The 9,739-nt window shown below is 41.4% G+C and overlaps 1 long non-coding RNA gene across 1 annotated transcript; it reads left to right on the plus strand.

Moving 5' to 3' along the window:
• The first annotated feature begins 1,004 nt into the window (after positions 1–1,004).
• Positions 1,005–7,147, plus strand: LOC104987893. Its single transcript, XR_825180.1, has 2 exons — positions 1,005–1,115; positions 6,768–7,147. It is a non-coding gene; the product is annotated as an uncharacterized LOC104987893 (long non-coding RNA).
• The last annotated feature ends 2,592 nt before the right edge of the window (positions 7,148–9,739 follow it).

The raw sequence follows: 9,739 nt of genomic DNA on the forward strand, positions 1-9,739 counted from the left end.
GTGATTATCAGGTGAGAATTGCTCGGCAATGAAGGGCCTGAAAAACCCAAAGCTCAACACATCACTGTTTTAGCAGGACTTTCAAGTCTTTAAATCCAGGAAGAAGAAAGGAGAGAGTCAACAGCCAGGGCACAGGGAAAGGTTCCTTTTTATTATTATTATTGGAATATAGATGCTTTACAATATTGTTTAGTTTCTGCTGTACAATGAAGTAAATAGGTTATACATATGTATATATCCCCTCCGTCTTGGACCTCCCACCTCTCTTCATTCCACCCCTCTAGATCATCAGAGGGTGCCAAGCTGAGCTCTCTGTGTGGTACAGAAGCTTCCCACTAGCTATTATACACAGAGAAGGCAATGGCACCCCACTCCAGTACTCTTGCCTGGAAAATCCCATGGACGGAGGAGCCTGGTAGGCTGCAGTCCATGGGGTCGCTAAGAGTCAGACACGACTGAGCGACTTCACTTTCACCTTTCACTTTCATGCATTGGAGAAGGAAATGGCAACCCACTCCAGTGTTCTTGCCTGGAGAATCCCAGGGACAGGGGAGCCTGGTGGGCCGCCGACTATGGGGTCACACAGAGTCGGACACGACTGAAGCGACTTAGCAGCAGCAGTGTATGTATGTCAATGCCACTCTCCCAATTTATCTCACCCACCTCTCACCCCCACCCCATTCACCTGTCTGTGTCTTTATCCTGCCCTGCAAATAGGTTCATCTGTACCATTTTTCTAGATTCCGCACCTCTGCATTAGTATATGAAATAAGGTTACTTTTTAATCCCCAGGGCCCATGTTCATCCACAGCCCTTGCAGGAGTTTGCTGCTTAGTCGCTAAGTCATGTATGACTCTTGGTGACCCCATGGACTGTTGCCTGCCAACCTCCTCTCTCCATGGGATTTCCCAGGCAAGATTACTGGAGTGGGGTGTCATTTCCTTCTCCAAGGGATCTTCCTCATCCAAGGGTTGAACTCATGTCTCCTGCATTGATAGGTGGATTCTTTCCCACTGAGCCATGCGGCCAGACCTCCAGTGCTCATCTTGCTCCTCTGGGAGGGCCTAGCACTATCCCAAAGGGTTAAACTCATCAAAGATGGATATAAAACAAGGGTAAGTTTCACTTTTTTTTGTATTGAAGTATAGTTGACTTCCTATATTAGTTTTATTTGTAAACATAGTAATTCAGTATTTTTATCGTTTATACCCCATATAAAGTTCAAGTGCTGCCATCTGAAGCCCCTGTCTGCAGGGAAATATACACCAGCTCAAACTTCACAGGCTAAGGTGACTGTTCATGAGGTTGTAATGTAGATTGGGTAGGGGTGGAGGACTGGGTAAGAAGGGAAGGAATGGCTTATTCAATGAAAAGAAAAGGAAAAGAGTAATTCAAGAAGCAGAGTTTCATTACCCTCTATAGCATAGGGGTTGATTTTGCATATTAAACAAAATAATAATACCACTTATGAACAAAACAATTGCAAAGTTATCTTAGGACAAGGTTGGTGTGTGAGCTTTGTTGTGGAGGAGGGGTGTAAGTAAGATGAAGGGCTTCCCTGGTGGCTCAGCTGTAAAGAATACACCTTCCAATGCAGGAGATGCAGGTTCAATCCCTGAGTCAGGAAGATCCCTGGAGAAGGAAATAGCCACTCACTCCAATATTCTTGCCTGAAAAATCCCACGGACAGAGGAGCCTGGTGGGCTACGATCCATAGGGTCACAAAGAGTCAGACAACAAGAAGATAAGATGAGACACTGCTTAGTTTAACCTCATTCTTTCTTTCAAACTTTCAGTTCTTGCCCAATGTTCCCTAAGGAAAGCAAAGGTGCTTCCCTGTTCTCCAGCGTCCAAAGAGATCTGCCTTCACATGATGTTGTGAATGGCTTTGTAGAGTAAGCTGGTTTCTTTTCTCAAAGGACTTATCTTTCAAGCTGGCTGAGAGTTTATTTTTTTACTTTATATGAAAATTCTTCAGAGAGCCTGATGGCACAGAATGGAGTCCAGAAATCATCTGTAATACTCCACTGCAACACAGACTTTATTTTATGCCTCCTTCGAAATAAATCTTTTTTAAAATATATTTTTGAGGTCTGACGGCACATAAAAGGAAGCTATTAAGGAGAGCCACGGGGTGTCCGTGATGGGAAGGGCTGATTATCCCTGACAGCCTCTGACTCTGGAATTCATGGAAAGGCAAACCACAAATATTTCAGTGGAGGCTAACAGGCAGACACATTTTATGCCATGTTCCCCCTCTCCCCTTTTCCTCTTCATTCTTCTTCCCTAAAATGGTACGTCTGCTACAGAGGTGTTCTTACAAGCGGGCTTATGTCATCTGAAGCCACGTAGTATCAGACTTATCAGCATCTTAAAAGACCGGCTTGCTTAGTCTCAGAGCAGCTTCCTAATCAGAACTGGCTATATTTATTTACAGATTCCCTTGAATTGCATTATGAAGCATTATTCTGTTAGGATACTCTGGGAAAAGCTCCATGCCTTCCAAACACATAATTTCAGGAAGGTCCTTGGCAAAACCCTGAAATGAATTTGAATCTTATCCTTCCATCAGATTTCTGTCTGTGACCTTACACCCAGATTCCGTGAATAGAACATTGTCCTACCAGGGCAGAGGCTCAATAACTGGGCATTTTCTGGGTCCCTGAATTTGTACAATGAGATATCAACTCCAATCTGCGAGCACAATGCTCCAGTGACTGCCAGGAATGGCTGCAATATTGATGCCTTTCAGTGAAGATCACATCATACACCCAGCAGAGCTCAATAAAATGATACTGTAGTTAACAAGTTTTATAACACGAAGTTACTTAAAAGATGGAACTAATCAGGGGGAAGCCTGTTTATGCATGTCACCACCACATTTAATTGTCAATAAATAAACAAAGGTTTGCTTCACCTATTGTCATGTATATCAAGCCAGTCATTAATCTAAACTAATGAAGCTTAAGATATATGACAGACAGTTTTTATGGAGCGCCTTCTTAATGATATGTTTGCTTTTCATTTCAATGCCAAAAGCTCATTATCAAGAAAGCAGCACATTATGGTCCATACACATTGAAATCTACATCAGGATTCTTTGTTCGGGGCTCACAACAAGCGGTGCTTGCACTTACATAGTGAAAAGCATTACTTAGAGATGAAAACGGGAGGTGGGGATGATGCATCTGATTCTCCTGCTCTGTTGTGGGCCCCCCACCCCCACTCCACCCCTGGATTTTTAAGCTCACCTGGAAAGAGAAAGGAAACTCAATCCAGCCTAATTCATGCACACATCCATCTTGAAAAACGTGAATGAATAGCTATCATAAACACAATGGGTCCTAATCACTAAAGAACACCCTGAATCTCCCAAGAACACAAACCCAAGATGCCATGCTGCAAACAGAGACCTAGCAGATAATAGAAGGAGGCATCATACAATTATTTCAGCATTCACATTCATCCTAGAGCTTTGTAGTAATTATTTCTTATTCCACTTCAAGTTTGGAGGAGAATCTAATGCATGAATGAATACCTATCAAACCATATTGATTCCTGTACCCAGTGAAGTGACACATTCGAAATTGTTCACTCTTTGGACTGGAGCCACCAAGAGACCATTGCAGGTTCTAAGGACCCAATGATAGGCTCCATCATGTCACACTTTGCTTTATTTAAATCTGGAGAAATATGCCTTAAATGGGACCAGGTTATAGGAGCATACAATACATCTCTGTGCATGGCAGGACAAAGGGCTATCATGCATTGCCAGGGGTCTGGACTGTTTTGCTCCTCAATGTATTTCTAGCACCTTCACGGTTCCTGGCCTATGGAAGGTGCCTGTATGCTTAGTCGCTCAGTCGTGTCCAACTGTTTGCAACCCTATGAGACCCTGCCAGACTCCTCTGTCTGTGGGATTTTCCATGCACGAATACTGGAGTGGGTTACCATGCCCTCCTCCAGGGGATCTTCCTGACCCAGGGATCAAGCCCTAGTGTCCTGCATTGCAGGCAGATTCCTTGCCATCTGAGCCACCAGGGAAACCCTGATTAAAGTGGGCTTTTGTGAAAGTCCTAGATGCTAACGCTGTCCCATCCAACCTTGGAAGTACTCTTCTCTTCAGAATCAGAGTAATGGGTTTTTTATTCTGTGCTCAGGAACAAAATAACACCTAAACATGAAATGCTACCAAGGAGTAGGTGTATTTCAGCTGTTTCAATATCTCTATTCAGAAGCATTTTATTCTCTAGTCTTTTATGGAAATGTATGCATTCACCATCTACAAAACAAAACAAACAGTACCACGGGTATCTTTATTCTATCTTTGATACATAGAATTTAAACCGTTTTTAAAATCATCTTTCCTTTTCTGGCAACTTTCTCCCTTCAGCTTTATTTCCCAACCTCCATGAGATAGTAGGAAGAAACCTCCCTACTTGATTGAAACATTTACATACAATCTTGAAGTAAACAAGAAGGTCACAAAAATCTATTTCCATTAGTGCAAGAAACAAAGAAGGGCTTTCAACCTAGAAATGTCAGGCACCATTACTTTCTGTACCGTACAAAAATGCCGCATCTGTTGATGTCCAAGATAGCAATATGTCATCTACATATGAACATTGATGACTGTGGGACGCTTCACAGACTCCTGGCAGGCCACAGATAGTAATTGTTTTCCTAAATGGCCAGCATAAAAACCAGTGCGAGATGGACTTTTTGCAACAAAAAAAAATCATCTAAACTGACTTTAAAAAATTTACCAGTAAGCTTGCATGTATCTTTAGTATATTTTGCAGAGCCTGTGATAAGTCAAGGATTACTTAGTTTCAATAATGGCAAATTGCATCATGATGGGTTTCAGTGCAAGTGTGTGTGTGTGTGTTATAACATATAGTTTATGTTTTTACATGACCACAGATATATGCAGCATAATAAAAGTGTCCAGATATAAGGCTAAATCCTTGTTGGTTATCATAGCAGGGATCCTCTTTATAAAAATAAATCTATATAGAATGAGAACTAGCAATACAAAAATACACACTGAAAAGTTTAAAGGTCATATTTTCAGCTATCTTCCAGATAGCCTGTTGGTAATTTCAGCTTCTAGGACATCTATTACATAAGCAGCATATTAGCTGCATCTGAATGAAAGACAAACATAAAGTATTTTCAAGCATCACTAATAAATACAAAGAAGCAATTTAAGAACTCAACTCCACTTGTGAGATAAACTTGTCTTTGGGTTTTACCAAGATTTCTAAATGAATATGAAAAGTACTGTCCAACATCTGAGGAGATACAAGGCCATCTTTTCTCAAAAATCCGATCTCAGTCATAAAAACAAAATCGTGCCAACTCCATCTCCAGAATTGGGTGTCTAGCTGGACCCAGAGGTAGTTCAAGTTCAGGACTCTCCCTCTGCTTTTTGTCTCTCCTGGCAATTCATCATGCATCTCCTGCAATTCTCCAATGCAGGCCTATATCTTCCACACAGGGCATGTGGCTTCCAGCAACTCCTGGCCTCATTAGTAGTCTTTAATTGGCTCCAATTAAAAAAAAAAAAAAAAAAAGGGAAGAAAACTGAGTTGGGTCAATTTGGATCATATATGTCTATTTCCAAACCAATGCCTGTAGTTTTGGGACTAGGTTGTCCCAATCTGCCTATCTTCACCCAGTCACCATGGCTGGAAGAGAAGGATCTGTAAAAAGATTCACTAAATCTCATGGTAAAGAATTCAAGGATGCGAGAGGGTGAGGGCTATTATCAAAAGCTGGGAACGGGGCTGCAAACCTAACAACATATTTCAATAGACAAATACATCCCTGCCAACTTCAACTCATCAAAAGAAATGTTCATACAGTATACCAAATTACATTTCCTTCCAATTAGTCAGGTTTTTAAGAAAGTAAAGAAATTGGACAATATCTAAAAATTCATTGAACACAAATTAGCCTTGCCCAGGCAACTTTCATAGGACCAGTTTTCACGGAGTCCAATTTAAACTGAGTCTGATCATAATTATCTGGTCTAGAAAAATATAAATCTCATATCTGCCCTGCTCCTCATCTTATTTACTTCAATTTTCTTCTTTATCAATCTATTTCAACAAATCTCATTCTCACAGTTAACCTGAAAATGTAAAAACCATAGACGCATTAGATACTCTATATGATGTTTCATAGACATGACTAATAAATGTGCCTATTTTGAAAAAAAATAAACTCTCTGTGATTTCAGGGATGTTTACTCCCATTTGTTGCAAACACATTTGATGACTATAATTGCCACCATGGCCATAAGTCATAATCATAAAATGATTGCTTATAGCTGTGAAATTCATTCTCTTCAACTGAATTGTAGATTTTTCATTTTAAATATACTCTCCACTGATAAATTTTCCAACACAGTTGTGACCAAAGAGTCAATAGGTCTTATTATTTTGCAGGTGAAAAAGATGATGAGATAAAAATAAGTGTGCTAAGAAAAAAGAAATACAGTATTAATGGACACATTGCTAAGTAAAAGATTAAATTCTATTCCTGTTTAGAAGCATCAACCAACAAGACTCAGAACTAGCAGGCATTGGTTAAACACCTTCTTAAAACAAATAAAAGGCAAAACAAGAAAGCCACATTTTATTTTGCAGATGGCTTTTTTTTTCTGTTTGCTCACTGTATCAGAGGAGTTTTTTAAATTACTGTTTTGAATAGTAAGTGGTAAACTGCACACATCTCTGACCTTAATCTTCGGATTTTCTCAGAGATGAGCAGAGCTAGTTAGGAACATCTGTGAACAGAGAAGCAGGGGAAACCTCCCTTTCAACAGTGGATGCCAACTCTCCTCCTGGAACAACCGTATCTCAGGATCAAGATCATGTGAGAGACCCAGCAGGTGTGACTCTTCCTCTCTGATCAACTCACTTTGTTTTTCTATTTTTATGCTCTCTTAAACACTGCATAATTAACTTCCCTAACGGTTCTAAAACTACTAGGTAAATATACGTAATGAACTCTTATCCATGTGGATCGAGAGGAAATATGATAACTATCAAATTTGTTCCTAAGAAAGGCATCAAAACTAACAGGCAATTGGCAAGAATATCAATCTCCTGCATTGCACCACCTGCTCTGGCCTTTCAAAGGAATGACAGTGATGGAGGAGCAGATAGCTGCTGCAGGCAACCCTGAGAAGTCCAGAGGCATTTCCTACACTGTGTAAAGGTCATGACACAATGTGACCATGACCCCAACCCTACCTGCTCCTGTTGTAGCAGAGGCAGATGGATAGGATCAAACCAGATCTTGGGTCAACCAGCAAACATTTTCTGAACACCTGCCATGTGCCAGAACTGATCTAGGTACTTTCATGGAAATTGCTGCAAAACCCTCCAAAGGCATTCCATCTCATTTAAAGTGAAGGCTGAAAATATTTCAAAAATAATAACAATAGAGTGAAGGCCAAACTGCTTTTTTGTTAACATTTTACTTTATATTGGTGTATAGTTGATTAAAAGTATTCTGATAGTTTTGGGTGTACAGCAAAGTGATCAAGTTATATATCAATGTATCTATTATGTTTTTAATCTTTTGATCACACAGCATGGCATGTGGAATCTTAGTTCCCTGACCAGGGATCGAACCCACAGCCCCTGCATTGGAAGGCAAAGTCTTAACCACTGGACCACCAGGGAATTCCCCATGTATCTATTTTTCAAAATTTTTTCCCACTTAGGTTGTTAAACAACACTGAGCAGAGTTCCCAGTGCAATACAGTAGGTCCTCACTGGTTATCTATTTTAAATATAGCAGTGTATACATATCCATCCCAAACTCCCTAACTATGCTTTTAGGGACCTAAGAGGGCCCCCAGGATCTTGCTTCCACCTCACTGCCTTCTAGCTAGAATGAAGTCCTTCCTGTTTGCCCCATGCAGCATGCATGCTTCCATCTTGGAACCTTGGCACACATGGTTCCCTCCACTTGGAAAGCTCTCACCCTTATATGTACATGGCTTGGCCCCTCCTTTCTTCCCTTCTGGACTTCCCTGGTGACTCAGACGGTAAAGCATTTGTCTACAATGCTGGAGACCCGGGTTTGATCCCTGGGTCGGGAAGATCCCCTGGAGAAGGAAATGGCAATCCACTCCAGTACCATTGCCTGGAAAATCCCATGGACAGAGGAGCCTGGTAGGCTACAGTCCATGGGGTTGCAAAGAGTCAGACACGACTGAGCAACTTCACTTCAATTCACTTCTTCCCTTCTAGTCTTTCCTGACTCCAACCTTAGTGACATCTTCCCTCTCATACATCTAAAAGTGTAGCCCACGATGTATTTCCTAATCCTCTTCTCCATTGTATTTTCTTCCTTAGTGCTTGTCAGCCTTTTACATAGTAAATATCCTACCCACTGTGGTCTGTGTCTATCATTAGACGACAAACTTTAGGCAACTGGAGATCGCAGTTTGTTTTGTTCATTGCCAGATTCCAAAAGAGTGCCTTGCAGATAATAGTAACTCTATAAATATTTTTAATTATCCCACTAATTAATAAAGTTTTCTTTCATAATGAGTCTATGAGGTGGTATAATTTCTTCATGCTAATGAACAAGAGAGGCAGAAAGATTAATCTAAGACACTAGAATCTGTAAATGGAAAAGCTTTTTTTTATCTCCAGGTTTCTAGTCTGCACTCATTCTTCTCTGGCACCACTACCTGGAAGTTACAACAAAATGTCAAGGTGGGGTGAGGGGTAGAGGGAATAGATGCTGGAACTGGACATCAGAGAAGTGTCTGTGTCCTAAGGAGTAGGTGGGCTTCCTGGGTGGCCCAGATGGTAAAGAATCTGCCCACAATGCAATAGACCTGGGTTTGATCCCTGGGTCAGGAAGATCCTCTGAAGAAGGGAATGGCCATCCACTCCAGTAGTCTTGTCTGGAGAATTCCATGGACAGAGGAGCCTGGTGGGCTACAGTCCATGGGGTCGCAAAGAGTCGGACATGACGAGTTACTCAGTAGTCTTGTCTGGAGAATACCATGGACAGAGGGGCCTGGTGGGTTACAGTCCATGGGGTCGCAAAGAGTCGGACATGACGAGTTACTAACACACAAACACACACACACAAAAGGAGGTAGGCTCCAGGGGATACCCATCATGTGACAAGATGGATGAGTGAAGCTCAGAGACTGTGCTTACTGGCAAGTGGCTGAAAATGTTTAAAGTTTCTATCTTATAAATTTAAATTTTTTTAATTTTTTTTTTGTAATAGCACTGGAAGTATTGCTGTTGTTGTTGTTGTTGTTGTTGTTGTTGTTTGGCTGCACTGTCTTCACTGCTCCATGGGCTTTTCTCTAGTTTCGGAGAGCAGGGGCCACTCTCTAGTGACAAGCACGGGCTTCTCATTGCAGTGGCTTCTCTTGTTGCCAAGCTCGGGCTCTAGGCATGTGGGCTCATTAGTGACATCTCCCGGGCTTTAGAGCAGAGGCTCAATAGTTATGGCCCATAGGCTTAGCTGCTCCCTGGCATGTGGGATCTTCCCAGATCAGGGATCAAACTCAGGTCTCCTGCATTTGCTGGCAGATTCTTTAGCACTGAGCCACCAGTGAAGTCCTAAAAATATTTTTAAATTATACATATGCCCTTCTCTGATTAGTAAGTAACTACTTACCATCTAGGATTGTTCCAATGGAAAAGAAACTGCTTGCCTCTGATCTAACTTGTGTAGCATAAACTCCATG

This window comes from Bison bison, unplaced genomic scaffold (assembly GCF_000754665.1).
Source record: "Bison bison bison isolate TAMUID 2011002044 unplaced genomic scaffold, Bison_UMD1.0 scf7180017864108, whole genome shotgun sequence".
Classification (NCBI taxonomy): Eukaryota; Metazoa; Chordata; class Mammalia; order Artiodactyla; family Bovidae; genus Bison; species Bison bison.